Consider the following 22,087-nt stretch of genomic DNA (forward strand, 5'->3'; position numbering starts at 1 on the left):
CACAGTCTATGGTATGCGCAAAGCTCTCCTCCAACACCGCATTTCAAATGAGTTGATTTTTCTCTTAGCCGCTTTTTTTACTGTCCAACGTTCACATCCATACATAGAGATCGGGAATACCATGGTCTGGATGATCCTGACTTTAGTGTTCAGTGACACATCTTTTCATTTGAGGACCTTTTCTAGTTCTCTCATAGCTACCCTCCCCAGTCCTAGCCTTCTCCTGATTTCTTGACTATTGCTCCCTTTTGGTTAATGACTGTGCTGAGGTATTAATAATCCTTGACAAGTTCAATGTCCCCGTTATCAACTGTAAAGTTATCTAAATATTCTGTTGTCATTACTTTAGTCTTCTTGATGTTCAGCTGTAGTCCTGCTTTTGCGCTTTCCAATTTAACTTTCATCAGCATTCGTTTCAAATCATTACTGGTTTCTACTAGTAGTATGGTATTTCTTACATTATTGATATTTATCCCTCCAATTTTCACACCTCCTTCATCTTCGTCCAATCCCACTTTCCGTATGATATGTTCTGCGTATAGATTAAACAAATAGGGTGATAAAATACACCCCTATCTCACACCCTTTCCAATGGGGAACCAATCAGTTTCTCCATTTTCTGTCCTTACAGTAGCCAGAGTATAGGTTGCGCATCAGGACAATTAGATGCAGTGGCACCCTCCCCATTTCTTTTGAAGCATTCCATAGTTTTTCATGATCCACACAATCAAAGGTTTTGCTGTAATCTATAAAGCACAGGGTGATTTCGTTCTGAAATTCCTTGGTCCATGCCATTATCCACTGTATGTTTGCTACATGATCTTTGGTGCCTCTTCCCTTTCTAAATCCAGTTTGGTCGTCTGGCATTTCTCGCTCCATATATGGAAAGAGCCTTTGTTGTAGAATCTTGAGCATTACTTTACTTGCATGGGATATTATGGCAATAGTTTGATAATTAATGCATTCCCTGGGATCCCCTTTCTTTGGAACTGGGGTGTATATGGAACGCTTCCAGTCTGTGGGCCATTGTTTAGTTTTCCATATTTCTTGACAGATTTTTGTCAAAATTTGGACAGATTCAGTCTCAGTAGCTTGTAACAACTCTATTGCTATGCCATCTGGTCCTTCTCCTGCTTCATTTCTGTCTCCTAAGCCCCATTTCCCCACAATTCTTAGTTCTTCTCTGTTCCCAACTTTTGCATTCCAATCCCCCATGATTATCAGCACATCTTGTTTTGGTGTGTGATCAATTTCTTCCTGTACTTCTGCGTAAAATCTCTCCAATTCCTCTTCTGCATTTGCCATTGGAGGGTAGACTTGGATGATGGTTATGTTAATAGGTTTCCCGTTTAATCTCATTGACATCACTCATTCACTAAATAAATAAATATAACTAAAGGCACAGGAGACCTGAAAACCCACAATAATGCTTTGCTGGTCCACACTAGACAAATGGGTGCTGCAACTGCAACTGAAGCAGGGAAGGCAGAATAACCATCAATCACATCTGAGAAAAGAACAACACAGAAAACACCAGAGAGCAGTACGTTGGCAACATCATTGTCTGAGCATGTTGAATAGCCACAGAATGCTCAGTGTCTGCTGAATGGAGGGAGTGGGGAGTGAACACCAGGGAGATGGAATCGAGTATCCTGAAAGATGGCATGGTTGGAAAAAGGTACAACCCAAAACAGGAGAACTCAACAATACAACCTTTTGTTGCAGGTCTCACTTATAGGTTCTGTAGCTATTGGTTGTGATTTTAATGTGCTAATGTTTTTACTTTTATTGTCTAATGTAATTTATATTTTTGGCTGTACGTTGCCCAGAGTGGCTGGACAACCTCCCAGATGGGCGACTAATAAATCCAATAAATAAATAAAATATACTGAATACACAATTCAGCACATTTTTTGACAAAAACTGGACAGCATCCATCAAAGTACATCCGCTAGGGTTGTGCAACAGAGCCCCCCCTCCCTCTCCTCTCTCCCCATCCCTACATCTGTTCTGAGGGCTTCCTCAATGTGCCAGAGCAGATTTGGGGAGGGTGCAGGAGTATGCAGGAAGATGGGGGGGAGTTCCGCTGTGCAGCCAAAATCTTTGCCCCAGTGGATCTACTTCACTGGATACCTCTCATGGCTTCTTAAAGGGTCAACAATTCTCTGTGTCCTCTTTATTCAGGTCAGGTTGTCAAGAGGCTAGGCTCTCCATCAGAACCACTGCCTTTGAAGAAAACACATTTGCATTCATCATCATCATCATCACATCTCCTTTCAGCAGCGGTATGAGTCATCTATAAAGCCCACAACGAAGGGCTTCAGGGTGTGTGACAGTTTTGTGGTGAAATCCATAGCTGCAATGTGGCTTCAGCCATGCAGTGTGGAGAGAAAATGCTGACTCTTGCATGAACACAGCAGGCAAGTGATTAGGTCCCACAAGAGGCCTCTGGCCAATACTAAGAGATATGAGCAAACTCCACGGGATTAACATAATGAACAACCAGAGCCTGAGTCTTCAGAGGCTCTAATCCATTAGTTTTCCCACAGACCTGAACGCTATTGTGGTCATGGGGAAGCAACATGAAGTTTTATGAAGAGAATAGTGCTTTCTTTCCTAGAAACATAAACAGAACCCTGAACAAAGTGCAGTTTCAGGGAGCTGAATTCAAATTGCAATTCCATATGCTCTCCAGTTGTAGTCATGTAACAATAAGAAGAATTTCTATAGTACATATCTTCAAAGGGACTCACAGATACTGAACTGGTTTACAGGACGTGCTAAGCCAAACCTTGTTTGTTTTGGGGTACTGCTCATGGAGAGAGCTTAACCTCACAGCCCAGTTTGGACAACACACTGAGCCAAACCTTGGCTTAATGTGTCACAACAGAAAAAAGGACAAGGGAGGCACAAAAGCGGCTACGACTTCCTCTCTGGGAGTCTGCGTGTTTCTACGGTCGTGCAAAGCCAAGGTTTAGCTTAGTGGGCTGCACTCTTTACAGCAACCCTGAAAGGTAGGTTGGTAACATTTTCCCCATATTGTAGATATGTGGGCTAAGGCTTCAAGATACAGAGAGAGACAGATATTTCCCTAAGGCCGCTAGTGAGTTCACAGCAGAGGTGAGCCCTAAGCAGCCATTTCTTGACTGATAACTATGGGTGGTATTCAACTCACAGTAGACCCACTGAAATTGATGGACCTAAGTTACTCATGCCTATTAAGTTCAATAGGTCTACCCTGAGTAGGATTAGCATTGAATACCACCCTATGTTTTAGACATCACACTACACCAGTTCTCAGTTTAATTTAATATGCTCATTCCCTGACTGTATTATTTGCTGATGAATGCTGAACATCTGCCTAACAGAGGACAGGCACCCACCAAACAGATATTTGGGTGTTAGAACGCTAGCCTTCTTGGTCAGCTGTTGAAACTAACTCTACAAATGTGTACAGAGTTCCAAATATCCTTAAAATTCTCTAAGCGAAAGTGATGTAATCACAGCAATTGTAAAAGCATTCTTATTACCTTGAAATATGAAAAATATGATTTAAGGGGCTATAGTTGTTCAGGCTTCTCCTTCATGAGAGGTTTTTAAACAGAGGTTAAATGGGTCCCTAGAGAGCCAGTGTGGTGTAGTGGTTAAGGTGTTGGACTATGACCTGGGAGACCAGGGTTCGAATCCCCACATAGCCATGAAGCTCACTGGGCGACCTTGGGCCAGTCACTGCCTCTCAGCCTCAGAGGGAGGCAATGGTAAACCCCCTCTGAATATCGCTTACCATGAAAACCCTATTCATAGGGTCGGAACTGACTTGAAGGCAGTACACACATACATACATAGGAAAATCTCTGTTTTGGAAATGAAGGCTTTTTCAGGTAAGGATTGGTTTTATTTGCTTTTAAATGCTAACCTACATAATTCGCAGTTCCCCAAACAATAAGCGAACTGAAACAGAGCTATCCTTCAAAATATGCACTTCTCTGAATTTTGTGAAGCAGTTCTCCAACCAAAAATTTGTAGAAAAATGTGTATATTAGAGGAAAGTATGCATATATTGATGAAAATAACATATTAAAATGCACTATGTTAGGGGAAACTGCTTGCAAAAAAATTGTGCTTTAAGAAGTAGCATACACTAAAATGCTGATGAATTTTCACAAGGACTTGCTTGGGGGGGGATTGCAAACCAGTGTTGAAATGTGGCAAACTGAATTTTAGATTGGAATAAGAAGAAACTGAGAGAATCTGAAATTGACAGATTCATCCAACCCTGTTCTCTGGGAATACCACTGGACTTTGGGCTTACCCCTTCAACCACAGCCCTAAGCTTCTGTGTATGTATTCCCTGCATGTGTTGACACTTAACCCTTGTTACACCTGCTTCTTCTCCTGTCCTCCCCCTTTGTTGTCTGTCCCTTCCTCCCCCCACCCCTTACAGATTTTGACTGCAAGCTATTTAAGGCAAAACAACCTACCAGGAACACTGTAAACTCTTTGCCTGTGTTGCAATGTAAGACAGCATGTATAATGATGGCAATGTTAAAAAAAAAGTTTAAAAAGCTTGCTTATTTCACTTATCCACTATTGCTCTATAGCACAAACCAATTTTGTCTGAAAATAAGAGAACCTAGAGCTATCATCCACATTTTACCTAATCCCAAATTTAAAGCAAGATTCTTTAAAGCTTTTTTAAAGAATGTTTTTAAAGTTGTTTTGTTTTAATGTATTTTAAGGTCTGTTTGTATGATGTTTTAAAGGGTTTTTACTGCTTTTGTTTGCCGCCCTGGGCTCCTGCTGGGAGGAAGGACGGGATATAAATTAAATAATAAATAAATAAATAAATAAATAAAAACCCTGGTATTTCCTCATGCAAAATATGTGACAAATTTTAAGGAAAACAAGAAGAATTCTAAAAAGATGAGTACAAATTCACAGTGTGGTGGTATTGGCTGAATACCCTACACATCCTTAGGTAATCACTGCATTTTGCCTAAAGAGAACTTTGAGCCAATTGTTGAGGTTCTTCCCCAGCTAAATTTCAAGGAAAGCGTTGGTACAATCAGCGATATTTTCCAGCAAAATCTGAGTAAAATGTTAAGCCCTTGAGGCCTCAGATAACAAGGGGCGGCATACAAACATGATAAATAAATAGTTACATATATCCCCCCCCCCCGGTCAGGTAAGTGGAAAAACAATTTCCTAACATATATCCATGAAGCTGTTGCTTCTCAAAAGCCCAGACAAAAGTTTTAGTGTCCCTACCATTGTTATGATTTTTTTTAAAAGCCCACAGGCCAACAATCAATGGATTGTTTAATATTAAGCTCTTGTTTACTAAATAAGAATCTGAACAACACAATATCCCTGAATGGACATATAACAGATTACTCTTCTAGGTAGATTTCAGGTATTGTGCAGAAGAAAAAGACCAAAAGTGTACATCTGGTTAGAGATGGGGAGACAAATTCAATTCAGTTCACATTTAAAAGTGAAACTACCAAATTTGCACTTTCCAAAATAGTACACAAATTGAAACACAGCCATCCTTTGAATTTGCAATTCTTCACATTTAGCAGTGCAGGTCTCCAGCCAAGTAACATGTACAAAAATGCATTCACTAGGACAAAGTGTGCATCAAATACATATATTAGAGAAACTAACATTTAAAATGCATCACATTAGTGGAAATTCCTTTGCAGAAATGATTATATTAGGCAAAATTGCACACAAAGATGTGCATATTAGGAAAAATCTGCACTAAAATGTTGAATTTTCATGAGGACTTTTTAAAAAAGAAATTGCAAACTGATGTGGCAATGTGGAGACCTGAATTTAAGGATGGGAAAATGTGAAACTGAGAGCAACCAAATTCAGATTCAGCTGTCAGAAGCAAGATATTATACTGCTGTACTGTCTAGTGCATAGTTACAGTTTCTATTCCACACCATGAAGTATAAGGCATCATTTTCACAATGAAGTAGCACATTTTCCCTTTTTTTTTTTAAAGACCACTTGAGGCTATAGTCCTATGCACGCATACCTGGGACTCTCTTCTGAGTAGACATGCACAGGCTGCACTGTGAAAAGACAAGTAGTCAAGGCCCCAAAGAACCTCATCTGTTTCCCAGTATCTGATTTGCAAAGAAAGCCATGCAAAAGTTGCACAAAGCCATTCAGAGGATATTCCAACCTGAGTTTCAGATCACAATGACATCATGGTCAAAAGATAGTCTCTTGTTTTCCGTACGTAATGACAGACTTCTTCCCCGAGAGCAGTGGAACCGATCGCTTTTGAGTAGCATTAAAACTACAGCACTTAAAAAAAAAAACAGCTACAGGACTCAGCAGCAGCAGCATTAAATTCCAGGTTAAGTCTTTGCTTAACACAATCGTTAGTGCATAAATCTGCCACGAGTGTAAAGGCACCCATCAGATCTACTAATCAACACACTCCGCGTAAGGAGATTCAAACAAAACTGTGATGATCTTGTCAAATACAAAAATCCAATCTGCCCAAAATCACTATATGCCGCTAACATGAGGGACATCCATGCCACATTTTCCCAGCCAAAAAAATACATTAAAAATAACATCTTGAATCCAACTTGCAAAAAAAGTGCAAAAATTGGAGATGCTGTTACTATATTCAGGGTTAATTTACAGCCAACATGCCAGTGTTTTGAAAGCTTTGTGAGAGAGAAAGAGAGAGAGAGAATCGCAGCTTCTCCTTTGAATAGCAATTAACGAAACATGTTGGCTGTGATAGACTGTAAAAGAGAACAGCAAACAGAAACATGCGATGGCACTCCAGGCAGACTGGAAACATTTTTTAATTAACCAAATTAGCCTCTGCACAGAGAAGACAGGATGCATCCTCGTGATTAAATAAACTTGGAAGCACTGAAAATAATAAACTCTAACCACCCTTTTCAGGAAAACAGCAAAGCAAGAGGACAGAGAAGGCAGCCCGACCTACCTCTGCAGCTCTCTTCCTCTTCTTTCCCCTGGTGTCTCCAATCGTAAAATGTTCTGTTTTAAAAAGCCATCTGCAAAAAAAAAAGCATTCTCCCCGAGCGTCTGGAGCAGAATGCAGGAGCTTGTCCCTCATCTGAAAGAGGGAAGTTAAGCCTTTCTAGGAGCGGTTTGGAGGATTCCCTCCCACCACTCCCTGTAAACCAAAAGAATTTGGCACCTAGCCCTGGCTGTCCACCTGTACAGAAAGCTTAACAGTATGTGGGGGAAGCCCACATACTATTCTGATGCTCCCTTTTCCTCACAAACCCTGTTCTTTCGAAAGTCTTTCTTGCCCAGACTTCTGCCATAGCAGCAGCGTTTTGCTAATCAAAAGCACAGACTTTCAATAACTAAACAAACAGCAGATTTAAAAGGCAGCTTTCTAAAACATCATTAAATTAGAAATACAGATTAGTTACACCTTAACCATTAAGCACGCATTCCTTGTTCGCAACACATCAGTAGATCACAGGGATCCTATACACACACAAAATGCAAGGTTGAAGCGAACCCCTCTCTATGGGTGCACTTCAGCCGCCTGAGCATTTTGGCTTTCATTTCTTGGGTTTAGAGGATAACTTTGACTTGGTGCTCCCACACGCAAACCCAGCGTGATGGTTTGCACATGAGCCCATTTACAAGACTGGTACAGTGTGCACATGCAGTGTAAGTTAATTAACCAACCCTATCCACCTTAAGGTGGCAGTGGGGAGATGGTTGTGGGGCTGGCTTCTGCCCTGTCTCCAGCAGTAAGCTGTATTCCTGAGTATTTTGGCACATTCTCTTTTAAAAAGAACAAGGCAAAGTGGATCTAAAAGCTTGAGACAGAATAACAGAGAAACGCACCCTCTAATGCCTCATCGGCACTATACTTTTACAGCACTATCATGCCACTTTAAACAGCCCTGGCCTCCCCAAAGAATCCTGGGAACTGAAGTTTGTTATGGGTGTTTATCCCAGGTGAGAGCTGGGGTGTGAGTCTGGTTTTCTTCGTTTGATTGTCTCCAAGTTTGATGTTTGGGTGGAGGTGGCCAGGGAGAGGTCATTCTCTGTGGCAGCACCTCAGTTGTGGAACTCCCTCCCAACTGAGGTGCAACTGGCAACTTCACTGCACAGTTTTAGGTGAACGAAGAAGACGCACCACTTTACCCGGGCCTTTGACACCCGAGACATATATTTTTAAGACCCACCCTATTTTGTGATTTTAGGTTGTTTTTCATTGTTTTTTTAATGCCATGTTTTAAAATTGTTATAACCCGCCCTGGGACCTCTGGGTGAAGGATGAGTAATAAGATGATATTGATGATGATAATACTAGTAACAACAACAACTGATAGGAAATTCCCTGTTGTAGCTCTGTGGGAGGAACAGGGTGTCTCTTACAACTCTCAGCACCCTTAACAAACGATAGTTCCCAGGATTCTTTGGGGGGAAGCCAAGTCTGTTTAAAGTGACAGGATACCGCTGTAAAAGCAATGTGCACATGGGGCCTAATTTGCAGAGAGCTTATATGGTACAGCATTGTTCTCTCACCTGAAGCCTGAAGTAGTATAGTCTGTTTACACTGACTGGGTTTGATGGGAGCTCTGGTCCAAGACATCTGGATGGCAACAAGCTGGCGAAGGCAGATATAGAAGGGAATGTTAAGGGAAGTGGGGAGTTGAAGGGGTGATGGAATCATTGTCTTATCCCTTATATACCAGGTCGATCACTGCGCTCTGCAGGTGAGGGCCTCCTGTAGATACCATCTTATCAGGAGGTCCATTTTGCACAACATAGGAAACGGATCTTTAGTGTAGTGGCATCTACCCCTTGGAATTCCCTCCCCTTAAATATTAGAAAGGCACCATCTCTGTTATCTTTTTGGCACCTACTGAAGACCTTTGTCTTTCAACAAGCCTTTTAAGTAGAGACCTTTTTCCCAGTCTTGTGTCTGCCCTGGAATTGCTTTTTAAGATGTTTTTAAAGTTGTTTCTTAAAGTTGTTTTTAAGATGTTTTGTTTTAATATGTTTTGAAGACTTTTGTTTTTAAGATGTTTTGAAATGCTTTCATTGTATTTGTTTGCTGCCCTGGGTTCCTTCTGGGAGGAAGGTCAGGATATAAATTTAAAATAAATAAATAAATAAATAAAAGAGTTGGGGAGGGATTTGGCCAGCTGGAAGTAGGAGAAGGAAAAGGGAGGAGGGTGGAGGGGATTATCTGGGCGGGGATGGGTGTAGGTAGATTACTCTTTCTAATTGCATTCATCCCAGGTTGATTTTACTTTCAGTGTTCCTGAAATTGACACACTTTCTGTTCCTCAACCTGGGTAATTCACAATGAAACCCACACTTAAAGGATTGCACATCGACCCCACTTTTGCCATGCTATTACTGCCCCCAGAAGTCCCTTTGACCTAAAGCAAATATTTTGGAATCTGCAAGCAGGACTGCTTTGAGCATCTTGGACAGGCAATGCTGCCTTGAAGTCTAGTGTGGTGCAGTACAGTGGCCAAAAGGCTCAGGCTTGGTTTACAAACGCAGCAAAATGAAGTGGTGGAATAATAGACTCTATCACTACAGATTGTGTAAGTCTATCCTTTTCTTTTGAATGCCCCACCATGTTAAAAAAAAATTAAATAAGAAACAAGCTGTCACATCAAGGAGAAAGATTTTACTCAGCTCCCTCCCTCTTGTGCTAGCTTTCTACTTGTGGGGAAGTGGGTGTTTGGCTTTGCTTTTAAATCTAGGGGAGCATTCAAAAATGTGATTCTCCATCTCCAGACTGAAGCATTCTGTTCTACAACCTCAGGACTCTCAGTTCCCATCTGATGGGCCAGCTTTGTGCTTCTTAGCTATCAGCCAGGAAGGTCCCCACTGAAATCCTGTCTTTGCTATGAACTACTTGTTGGGTGCCTTTCGGTAATCTTATCTCTCTCACTCACTCTGCCTCAGTCTTCCACTGTCAGAGGCAGTATGCTTCTGGAAACCGGATGGTGTAAACTGCAGGAGGGGAGAGTGCCATTGCGCTCGGGTCCTGCTTGCAGGTTTCCCATAAGCATCTGGTTGGCCACTGTGAGAACAGGATGCTGGACTAGATGGGCCACTGGCCTGATCCAGCTGTACGGCTCTTTTGATGTTCTTACGTCCCTTGCATCTGCAAAATGGGGGTAGTAATACTGATCTCATTTACAAGGTTGTTGTAAGGTTCATTGAGATGGGAATACTCAAAAAATACTATAGAAATGCTAAGTATTATCCTTATCAACACCGCCCACAAGTTTACCCATGCTACGTTTTGTACTTATTAAGGGCAGAACTCCTGAAATGTGAACAACCCATTCAAATGACGAATAAGCAGCAATCTGTGTGCCGACAAGTTGGGTGAGGCTTTAATTGCAGAAGTTGAATGCTTAGGGGAATTAAAAAAAAAAAAAAAGAACTTTTGGAATACTTTGGTTTCTGAATGTCCTCTCCCACCTTTCTCTTAAAATCCCACACCCAGCCCACTATCAGCAACTTCTCTGGCTACTGGGTTTCTAAGGAGTGTCTGGGTACGTTAATCAGCAAAGCCAGGGCTACCCATAGGCCTGGCCCAAGATAAGGTACGAGCAAAACTTGGGCCATGTCCAGTAAATGCCAATCCACCCAGCCTTGGAAACGCAGAAGAAAAAGAAAACTGACTCCCACTGGTGTTCCTGTTATATCACCCTACGAAGGATACGCCCTTTTGTATAGCTGCTTTCCCACCCTTGGGGGTAGCCCCCACCCCTCTGGATTTCTGAGAGGAGGCTGAAATGTATCAAAGAATAGATGACCACCCTCACAAAGTCAGTGTAGCTCAATGGTGGAACATGCGCCTTGTACAAAGAAATCCTTGGCATCATGAGCCAAAAGGAAACAGAAGCATTTGCATAAAGCACTGGAACAGGGGAAAAAAGAACTCTGCTAGAGACAGGTCTGAGTCAGCACCGGGCACTGCAAGGCAGCCGCCTGGAGCCCACCAGGACCCACAGGCACTAACATCTTCTCAGAACCCCTCATGTCATACAGCTGGGTCTGCAAGCCCCCACTTTAATTTTCTATAGTACCCTGGAGGGGTGGAAAGATCTGTCCATTTCGGTTCTCTCGGTTTCTCATTTTTCCTGTGTTAAATGCAGTTCTCTACATTTCTACAGCGATCTGCAATTTTATTTTTAAAAATCCTCAAAAAAAAATCACAATTTTAAGCAGTTTTGACAAAGGTACACATTTTTGCAAGCCATTTCTCATCATTTCATGCTTTTGCATGTAATTTTCACTCATATATTCATTTTTATGCACACTTTCCCCTAATATATACGTTTGTGTAAACGTTTTCAGAGCTTGGAAAAGTTACTTTTTTGAACTACAACTCCCATCAGCCCCAGCCAGCATGCTGGCTGGGGCTGATGGGAGTTGTAGTTCAAAAAAGTAACTTTTCCAAGCTCTGCGTTTAGTTGGCAAACTGCATCCCCAAATTCCAATTAATTCCAATTAATTCCAACTGTGATGAAGGATGGCTGTGTTTCGGTTCTCATATTGTCTGGGAAAGTGTGAATTTGATACATTCTGCTTGAAATGCAAACTGAATCGAAATTCTCACCCATCCCTACCCTGGCGTGAAACTGGTCATATCCACCCCATACACAGAAAGCACTCTTACACCACTTTAAGAGACTGTCAGTGGCGTAGGAGTGCTTTATGTATATATGCTTTGGATGTGACCACTGTATTGGGCATTCTAGGAAATTAAAATGGCAGCTCCCAGTCACTCTTAGGAGTATAGCCGCTGCTGCTGCCATGTCCAGGAAGCCTAAGAGGGCCCATCACTTTGCCCAGGCCTCCCAGGCTAGAATTCCCAATGAGGTGTTTGAGTCTGTGCAGAGAACACCAGGCTAGAAGGATCGACAATAGTCTCACCTGGCATAAGGCACTTTCATGTATTCATTTATTCCGCCAGGGTAACTACAAAGCCTCGAGGGCCTTTCAGATAGAACAATGGAATAGAAATCAAAAGAACACATCAAAAATACAAATGTCTTGGCTTTTAAGCTGTCAACCAATTAAAGAACATTTACTTCAGAGATGGAGATTTTCTGGCCCTCCAAAAGGTGTTGGATCCCAACTCCCATCAGCCCCAGCCAGCATGGCCAATGGTCAGGGATGATGGCAGTTGTCGTCCCTACAACATCTGGAGGGTCACAGGTTCCCCATCCCAGTATATAAAATGACTTTCTGGGCTGTTTGAGAAAATGTGGGGAAGAGACGCTACGACTTGAGAGGGGTCATAGTTCACTTTTTCTTTTTCATTTTTATTACAGGAACACACCAGAACCAAAATAGCCTCAGAAGCAAACAAGTGTGTCCGTGACCCGCTGATTAAAATTCCCTCTCACCAATTAAAACTGGCCTCCACTGATTAACCAACTGCACAACACCTCAGTAACATGCCCAAACACTGCAATCCAATTCTGAGGACCTGCTTCAAGTCCCCATTCCCTCCACCACTGGATTATGGGCATGAGAGGCAAGGCCTTTTCCATTCCGGCGGGGCTGGTGTCAGCACCGAGTGTCCTTGGGCAGTTGCCAAGGCCTCAGCACACTGGAAGGGTCTACCCCTGATGCCTGCCCTGGGCTCCTACTTTAAACCTTTTTTGCTCCGAGAAGCATCAGACGGATGGGTCTCGCTGCTACATTAATTCTCATAATGCCACTCTTAGGCATAGTGGGAGATGAACATGACACCTGCTTGCCATCGTCTGGTAAGCCTTGGAGGCCCCACCGAAGGTGGAGGGGCCCAGCAGAGGCCCCAGGGCATCCTCGAACCTAGAACGAGCCCCTCATTGTGGCGTCAAATATCTGGACGCAGTTCCACAAGAGAAATCCTCCTGGTCCACCCACTGCTCAGCTATGACAGCAGGCTTTTTTAGACGTTGACATTAAGTGAAATGCATTGATGGTTTACATACACACACACACACATTCAGAAAAAAAAACACAATTTAACTGTGCTGTTTTTCATATTCATTTGTAATGATGTATTGTGGCATATTGTTCTGCTGTGATATTTACTGACTTTATTTAGTGACCTTGATTATTTTAAAGAAAGGCAGGATATAAATTTCAAGAATAAATGAATTTAATAACTGGCAGGGGTGCGGTAAGGGGAGATTTCTACTCCAACTGCAGCCCACGGCTTTGGAAAAGCAAGCTGTACCAAAAGGATGGTGCTGGACAAAACTAAGCATTACAAGCTGCGGAAGGGCTATGGCTCCATGGTAGAGAGCATGCCTTGCAGGCCAAAGGTCCTGGGTTCAATCTCTGGTGTCTCCAAGTAAGGCTGGGAGAGTCCCCTGCCCCCAAACCTTGGAAACCTGCTGCCAGCCAGTGCTGATAATACTGAGCTAGATGGAGCAATGGTTTAATTTGGTACAAGGCATTCCTTGTTCCTATGCTGAGGATGAACTGTTAAGACCCCAACTTGACCAAAGTGGTGGACCAAGAGGGTCAGCTGAGTATCTGTGCAAAGTTTAGCCTATGCCAGAGGTGTCAGGCAAGGGGCAAGGGTGCCACTTCCATGTGGGTAGGGGGCCAATGTAGCTTCAGGAGGGGGCAGGATACAGAGCAAGGCTGAAGGACCCATTCTGGGCTGCATCCTGGAGCTTACCTTTAAATAGGGATGTTGGAGAATTTCATCAAAATGGGAAATGGTGCCAGGAATTGTGTCAGTTTCCCTGTGCAAACAGGGACAGAAATCAGGCAAGGAAATACAATTGGTAATCACTGTCAACGTTTTTCCCCAGTCCACAACTCACTGTCAACATTTTTTTTCATTGATGATATTTCCTGACCTTCCATAAAATCGAATAGTGTGGAATCACATAATAACATAAATAATTATGTTGTTAACAGCGTTATTACATTAGGTTGGGCCACAGTGAAATAGCAAACTGAACACTTTTTTGGTGGAACCTGAACTGCAGCGGAATGGAAACAGAGCTGCATGCGATGGACACAGGGTGGAAGGGGAAACGAGGCCATTTTACATCTCTCCCTTTAAAGTCATGAACAGCATGAGAGCCAAATATCTGAGGAAGCGTCTTCCAATACCCACCTGCCCCTGCCTTAACACCTTCTCCAGAGGCCCTTCTCCAAGTTTCCTCTTTAGCGGAAGTACATCATGTATTCAGAAAATACTGGGCTTTTTTGTGGTGGCACCCTGACTCTGGGATGCCCGCCCTGAAGAAGCATGTTTGGCATGCTGATAATGAACTCGTTATGGCACCACTTTAAGACCTTCCTGTTTGCCCAGGCATTTTAGCTGGACTTTGGCTTTACAATTCTCATTGGTTTTATGTTTTTAGTCTGTCTCTTTCTTTCCATGCTGGCTGGGGCTGATGGGAGTTGCAGTCTAAAACATCTGGAGAGCACCAGGTTGGCAAAGAGTATAAACAGCCACCATCTAGCTGGAGAAGGAAGGGGTGAAAAATGTTCTCCCCCTACTAAGGAACACCAGTAATCCAATTTAAAGGTTACAGGAGTCTACAAAAAGCTCCTAATCATTTTCCTCTGCTGAACTGAACCATTGGTGTATCTTCTACATATGGTAATAAAACTTTCTTTCTTTGCTTCCTTCTTCTGTTCCTTCCCACTTTCCCTACCTCCCCTTGTTTTAGCTACAGGCAAATATTTAATATTGCTTCTCCCGGACTAAAATATCCAGCTGACCTGATTTTCTTTTTTTTTCCAATCCTCCATATCACGTCTTAAAAGTGCTCCTGGGCTCAGAACACACTGGCCGAGTTTCAGTCGGAAATTAAACTCTTTATGGCCTGGCCACAAATCCAGTGAAAATATATATATACATGTTGATGAAGAAAATGTGCTACAGCCCAAGGAATCAACAAGACTGGCTCTTCATCTAAGCAGCTACACTGCACCACCCGCTGTTAAAAAGATGACCCTGTCTCAGCCATCCGGCAAACTGCTGTATTTTCCACTCTGGGTTCAAAATAAAAAGATGTGGATTTTGTGAATATTTAGCAGAGCGTGTTGGTATCTTCATTTGAGATGTCCCTCAAGGACAGTTGGTGAGAGAGACAACATCTTCATCGTCTAGCGTGGGGGTGGGGTTCCTTTTTCAGGCCAAGGGCCGCATTCCCTCCTGGGTAACCTCCCAGGGGCCACATGTCAGTGGTGAGCAGGGCCAGAGGCAAAAGTGGGCCGAGGAATGCTTGTAAATTTTACCTTTGTACAGTAGGCTAGTTTCTACCCACACTGGTCCCAACAAAAACCATCCCTTCTGCAACACCTAGGGCAGCCATGTGTCCTACTTTACAGAAGACAGTCCTCTATTTGAAGGGCTACCCAGTTTGAAGAGGGAAGGAAAAAAGAGACTCAAGCAAATTAAGGCTCTGCAGAACATCCATAGCAGAATTAATTTATGACTAATTTGGGGGCGGGGTGTGAAATCTGGGCCAGGGAGTTCCTCCCTTATGCAAAACGGAAGCAAAGACTCAGGGTAAAGTTTTGTCATTTGACCGACTTCTCAAAAATCACACTTCTATCCAACCTTGGGGTAGACTCCAACAACCCTTTGAACCCCATGGTCCCATTTAGCAGCAAGAGTGTGTGTGGGGGGGCATAGTGCTAACGTGGAAGAGGGCACAGCAAAATTCACTGCCAACTTCATGGGGCATTATTTTTAACACTACTGCTGGCAGTTTTTTTTTAAGTATTTTTTTCCCCATAGTCAATTTTGCTGCCACCACAGAACACCATTTTCTTTTCACACAATGCCGCAGACACATCATGACTGAAACACTGAGTGGGCAGATGCCCCCACCGCACCAGCCACCGCCGCCACTTTTGTGACAGTTCTCCAAAACTGAGAAGAGGAATTGAAAATCATAATTCTGTCACACAAATCTATGGTGCGACTTGGAATACTGTGCACAGATCTGGTCGCCTCACCTTAAAAAGAATATGATATAGTGGGGAAAAGGCTCAGAAAAGGGCAGCCAAAATGATCAAGGGGATGAAGCAGCTCCCCTATGAGGAAAGGTTGCAGCATTTGGGGGTTTTCAGTTGAGAGAAAAGGCAAGTAAGAGGAGACATGATAGAAGTGTATAAAATGATGCGTGGCATGGAGGAAGTGGACTGAGAAAAGTTTTTGTCCTTCTCTCATAACACTAGAACTCATGGACATCCCATGAAGCTGAATGATGGAGGATTCAGAACAGACAAGGGAAGAAACTTCTTCACACAGTGCTTAGTTAAACTATGGAATTTGCTCCCACAAGAGGCAGTAATGGCCACCACCTAGGATGGCTTTAAAGGAGAAATTCATGGAGAATAAGGCTGCCAATGGCTACTAGTCACAATGGCTATGCTCTGCCTTCATGGTCACAGACAGCATGCTTCTAAATACCAGTTGCTGGAAGCCCCAAGAGGGGAGAGTGCTCTTGTGCTCAGGTCATGATTGTGGGCTTCCCATTGGGACATCTAGTTGGTTACTGCGAGAACAGGATGCTGGACTAGATAGGCCGTTGGCCTGATCCAGCAGGCTCTTCTTATGCTGTTAAAATGTTAACTCTTCTAAAGGTATATTTTAAAAAGAGGTTTTTTTTTTCTTTTTTCACCATATCTATGTTTTAAAAAAGAAAAGAACCCCTGGTTTTTCCATGAGACAATCCCAACAGCACCATTACTCGTAAGGCTAGGTTATGATGTGATGCTGAACTGTGAAGATTGGGAGGGGAACGTTAATTAATTTGCTTAATTGGGTGGCTGGCACTGCCCTCAAGGAAATGTTGCAACCATCTGCACGATGCTGGCGCTGACGAGCCTTTGGCTTTCAGGAACTGGTTTTGGAACTGGTTGGTGGACGATGCTGACTCTGAAGAAGGCAGGGGTGTAAGGGAGAAGGCAGGGAGATCCCTTTGGAAACTCGGGCAGGAGGAGAAGGAGGAAACATGACGAGCCTTCCATTACATCCACAAAGCTGCCTAACCCAGACCTTTTTGTGGAATCTCCAGACTGCCTTCAGATCACAAGCATTTAAAAGCAATCCACTGCAGTTCCCTTTTGCTTTCTGGTGTGTCATTTGCCAGCAAGAGACCCAATTCAGTCAGATGCAAAGACTGTCTCCTCCAGGGACTGAATTGGTTGTCAAACACAGCAACACCTGGCAGGCAGGCAGCCCATGGTGGTGCCATGGGTCATAAGGCACAGTGGGATCTGGCATCTTGGCAGATCCAGTTAATTGCTGGCCTGCCCCTGAATTTCAACAGGTGCAGCTGCTCATGCAGGTGCAAGTGAGGGAAAAAACCCAGTATATGCTGAAATGCCAGCTTTAGCGCAACTACTAATAGTACAGGAGCCCCGACCGCCTTCAGTGCTATTTCCTGACACTCTGCAACGTCTTTCTCCTCAAACCAGCACTTTGCAATTGGGTATGAGCAGACAGGTTCTTTTAATGCAAGGCTGGGGAACCTGGTGCCCTCCAGATGTTGTTGCGCTCTAGCCAGCATGGCCAATGGTCAGGGATGATGGGAGTTGGAACCCAGCAACATCCGGAGGGCCACAAGCCCTGTTTTAATGGTAGACTTATTTTTATACAATTTACAAGGTGTCTGCTTCCACCACCTCCCCTGCTAAATGTAAATGTACTGCCTTCAAGTCGATTCCGACTTACGGCGACCCTATGAATAGGGTTTTCATGAGGCTGAGCGGCAGTGACTGGCCCAAGGTCACCCACTGAGCTTCATGGTTATGAGGGGATTCAAACCCTGGTCTCCCCGGTCATGGTCCAACACCTTAACCACTACTTGCCCATTTTTCTCTCTGGGGTGTGGGGTGTGTGTGTAGAAGGGAGCATCTGTATTCCTTCCGACAGCATTCAAGAGGAAACAAGGGCTCTAGATGTTGAGCAAAGCTGCAACACTACAAGCCTGCTGGCAAGAGGTTCTACCAGGATGGAGCACTTTGGTACATCCCAAATTCTAGACGTCACCACACCCAGGAAAATGGGAAGAGCTTCAGAGTACAGATGGGGGAGTTATTCAGGGCATTTTTGTTTTTTAAGTAATTTAACGGGAAACTACCTAATCTGCACTACTCAAACCAATACGCAACCTGAAACGCAATTACTCTGTGAAATTCGCACTTCTCCAAATTCTGTGATACAGTTCCCCAACCAAACAACAAAATATACAAAAATGCATATATTTGGGGGAAAGTGTGCATATGTTAGTGAAAATGACATACACAAATGCATCATATTAGGGTAAATTGCTTGCAAAAATGTATGCAAGTCAAAACTGCATTAAAATGTGTACATTAGGAAAGTTTGCACTAAAATCATATAAAGTTTTCATGAGGATTTTTTTTAAAAAAAAAATCCTCAGATTGCTATAGAAAGTGGAGAATTTAATTTAATGAGAAATTGACATTGACTGGCTCATTCATTCCTACTTCAGAGCCCTAAATAAGCCAGGCGTAGTTTGTTTGTTTTAGATATTCCTAAACTATTTTTCCAAGGCTCAAAATGGTGGTCAAATCATTTTTTTAAAAAAGTTACAGCTGCTATAAAACAGAACAATTGATACAAATTTAAAAAAACAGGCAACAAAATACATGGGACTCAGAGGGGGAAAAAACACAAAGCTAACCAAAAGCTTGCTGGGCTGGAAAAAAAGGTTTATAGCACAGTCTAGTTCCCAACACAAATGTCAGATTTATTGTACCTCCTCTGACAAAAGGTGCCAAAGTGTGACAGTCCCTGCTTCTTGCTCTAAAGGTGGAACAGGAAGCAATCCCAGATTATCAAACCTCAGTCAATTCAAACATATAGGGAAAAGTAGTTTATCAGAAGGGTCAGTCCCAGTTCAGATAAGTCAGGATGGGCAGACAGACAAAAAATGCAATTAGTGCTGGATGCTGCAGCATAATTGCTGAAAGGAGTGAGAGACCCATCAGCTTATTACGCCTCTGCTAAGAGGTCTGCACTGGGTACTGATTTGTTGCCGGGTTACATTCAAGGTGTTAGTATTAGTATGTAAACCCCTTAAAAGCTTGGGACCAGTTTACTTGAAGGGTCACCTTACTCCATACACGCTGACTTGATCACTTCGATCGGTGGAACTAGCACTTTTACAAATGCCACATAGTATCTGCTCCACACATGTGAGGAACTGATCTTTTAGTGTGGCAGAACTTACACTTTGGAACTCACTGCCCAATAATATTACACATTATATGCCTGCTAAAACCTTTTTTGCTTAACCAAGTACTGATCCAGACACGCAGTTTTATTCTTATGTACACTTGCTCTTAATCTGTTGATAATTTTATTATATCTGAAACTGAAATGGACTGCCTTCAAGTCGATCCTGACTTATGGCTACCCTATGTATAGGTGTAGTGGTTAAGGTGCTGGACTACGACCTGGGAGACCAGGGTTCGAATCCGCACATAGCCATGAAGCTCACTGGGTGACCTTGGGCCAGTCACTGCCTCTCAGCCTCAGAGGAAGGCAATGGTAAACCCCCTCTGAATACCGCTTGCCATGAAAACCCTATTCATAGGGTCGGAATTGACTTGAAGGCAGTACATACCTACCTATGCATAGGGTTTTCATGGTAAGCGGTGTTCAGAGGGGGTTTACCATTGCCTCCCTCTGAGGCTAGTCCTCCCCAGCTGGCTAGGGCCTGCTCAGCTTGCCACAGCTGCACAAGCCAGTCCCTTTCTTGCCCGCAACTGCCAGCCGGGGGGCAACTGGGCTCCTTGGGACTATGCTGCTTGTCCACAGCTGCACAGGTGGCAGGGCACGTAACCCCTGAGCCACTCACTGTGGGGGTGATCTTTAGCTGGCCCTTGACACCCAGGAGACACGAGCGGGGATTTGAACTCACAGACTCTGGACTCCCAGCCAGGCTCTCCTCCCCACTGTGCTATACCAGCTACTTGTATTTTAAAGACTCTTGATTCTATCAGTATTTTCTTATAAGCATTTTATACTATTTTAGTTAAACCACACAGATTTTTTTTTATTATGCAGTCTATACATTTTGTTAAATAAAATAAATACATGCATAAATAAATGTCCCTTCAGGTGTTGCTCTCCTGGATTCTTTCTTGTTTTGCTACTCCTGTAAAACCAGCCTGCATTCAAGTCAATTAAAATGAGCTAACACTCTGGAGAAGTGTTCCTATTTTGGACACGTCACAAGAGTGATCTGGCACAGGACAGATATGATCTCTGGTAAATAAACAGAGAGATCATTTGTTTTGGTATATTGTTCAGAAATTCTAAACAAAAGGGTTTGAAAACTCCAGACACCCATCTCAGCTGGACAATGGCCGGAAACGCAGAAATAATCTTCCAACTTGTCATGGTACTGCAGTGCTAATGAAATAGATGAATTATTTATTGAATGAATCCATATCACTTCCCCCTACCCACCTTCTTGAGCACATTCAGCCATACGATAGGCTTCCTATGGGCAGTGAACACCCTACGGGGAACACATGGCTCTATGCTATCATTTTCTTCATCAGAACGCTGTTGTCTGTGTCTTGACCATGTAGTCTAAACACAGTTGGAGATTCACTCCACCTGCCAGCAGCCCATTTCCAGCCTTAACTCTCCTCTCTCCTTCCTAGGATGGGTGGGAGGTGTCAAAGGTTCAAAGCATTATTGATTCAAAGAAACTCAGGCTTTAAAAAAAAAAAGACAGGCAAGCTTTTGTTAAATAGTCATAACAAGCTGAACAAGCTAGCCTCTCGCAGGACGTCTGCGCAGCCAAGGAAAGTTCTGGTTGCCTCACCTGAAAAAGGATATTATAGAGCTGGAAATGGGCAACTGAAATGATTAAGGGTCTGGTGCAACTTCCCTGTGAGGAAAGGTTACAGCATGGATGAGGGAGAGCTTAGTGTAGAGAAAAGGCAAAGGAGGAGGGATGGTGAAAATGGAAATGGACTGCCTTCAAGTTGATCCCGACTTATGGCGACCTTGTGAATAGGGTTTTCACGGTCAGCGGTATACAGAGGGGGTTTACTGTTGCCGTCCTCTGAGGCTAAGAGGCAGTGACTGGCCCAAGGTCCCCCAGTGAGCTTCATGGCTATGTGGGGATTCAAATCCTGGTCTCCGAGGTCCTAGTCCAACACCTTAACCACTACACCACACTGGCTCTCAGAAGGGATGGTAGAGGTGTACAGAATTATACATGGTGTGGAAAAAGTGGACAGAGAGAAGTTTTCTCCCTCTGTCATAAGACTAGAACTTGGGGCCATCCAAAGAAACTACATGTTGGAAGAAACAGGAAAGAAAAAAGGAGGCATTTATTTTTAAAGTGCACAGTGAAACTGTGGGATTCACTGCCATGATATGTAGGGATGGATGGCTTTAAAAGAGAATTAGTCAAGCTAATGAAGGATAAGGCTTCACGCCTACAACAGAAGATCTAACTTCAGTGCATGGAGAATGATCCCTGAATCCAGGTCCAGCGCCAGCAGGTGACCAGGTCAGGCACTGGCCAAGGGCCTCTGCCACGAACCAAGGGCCCCTGCAGCTGGGAAGGTGGAGCTCCAACTCAGTGATCCCCGCCAACATCAGATTGCAGACTGTGATCAGATGGTGGCACAGAATGCAGAGCAGGAGCTCCACTCTCCCAACCAATAGCACCCCTGCACATGTGCAGAGCCAACAGTGCTTAAATATGCCCAGTCGCTTCACCTCGCACATCAGCATGCATGCCTACCATCACCCAAGATGGCAGCAGCCGCATGCGTACTGACGTGCGAGGTGACACAACCAGGTGTATTTAAGTGCATGTGTGCATATGCACAAACACAGGGGGGAGGTGGGTGCTGCGACATGCTGGTGCCTGAGGGCCCACGGCGGGCTGGTGCTGGCCCTGCCTGAATCCCAAAGGCTTTAATAGAATCTGTGGTTGGGCCCTTCAACCTGCTTCTTCCATATCACGCCCTCTCTGGTGCTGTTTCTTCCCCCTGCACCAAATCCAGTTATGAGTGCCATCCACGCCTTAGTAACATCATTGCTCTA

The 22,087-nt window shown here is 43.6% G+C and overlaps 1 protein-coding gene across 5 annotated transcripts in view; it reads right to left on the reverse strand.

The window, feature by feature from the left end:
* The window catches only part of ZBTB7C (zinc finger and BTB domain containing 7C), a 310,311-nt gene that overhangs the window by 106,677 nt on the left and 181,547 nt on the right, over positions 1 to 22,087 (reverse strand). For 2 of the 5 annotated variants that reach the window (XM_061614200.1, XM_061614163.1), the window contains exon 1: positions 6,983 to 7,606. The exons of 1 other annotated variant lie outside the window; for it this stretch is intronic. The gene's annotated coding sequence lies outside the window, so the exon portion shown is untranslated. Of the gene's footprint in view, positions 1 to 6,982; positions 7,607 to 7,713; positions 7,732 to 13,687; positions 13,743 to 22,087 lie in introns of those variants that run through there. 2 more of the 5 variants (XM_061614133.1, XM_061614154.1) reach the window with 2 other exon arrangements.

This window comes from Rhineura floridana, chromosome 1 (assembly GCF_030035675.1).
Source record: "Rhineura floridana isolate rRhiFlo1 chromosome 1, rRhiFlo1.hap2, whole genome shotgun sequence".
Lineage (NCBI taxonomy): Eukaryota > Metazoa > Chordata > Lepidosauria > Squamata > Rhineuridae > Rhineura > Rhineura floridana.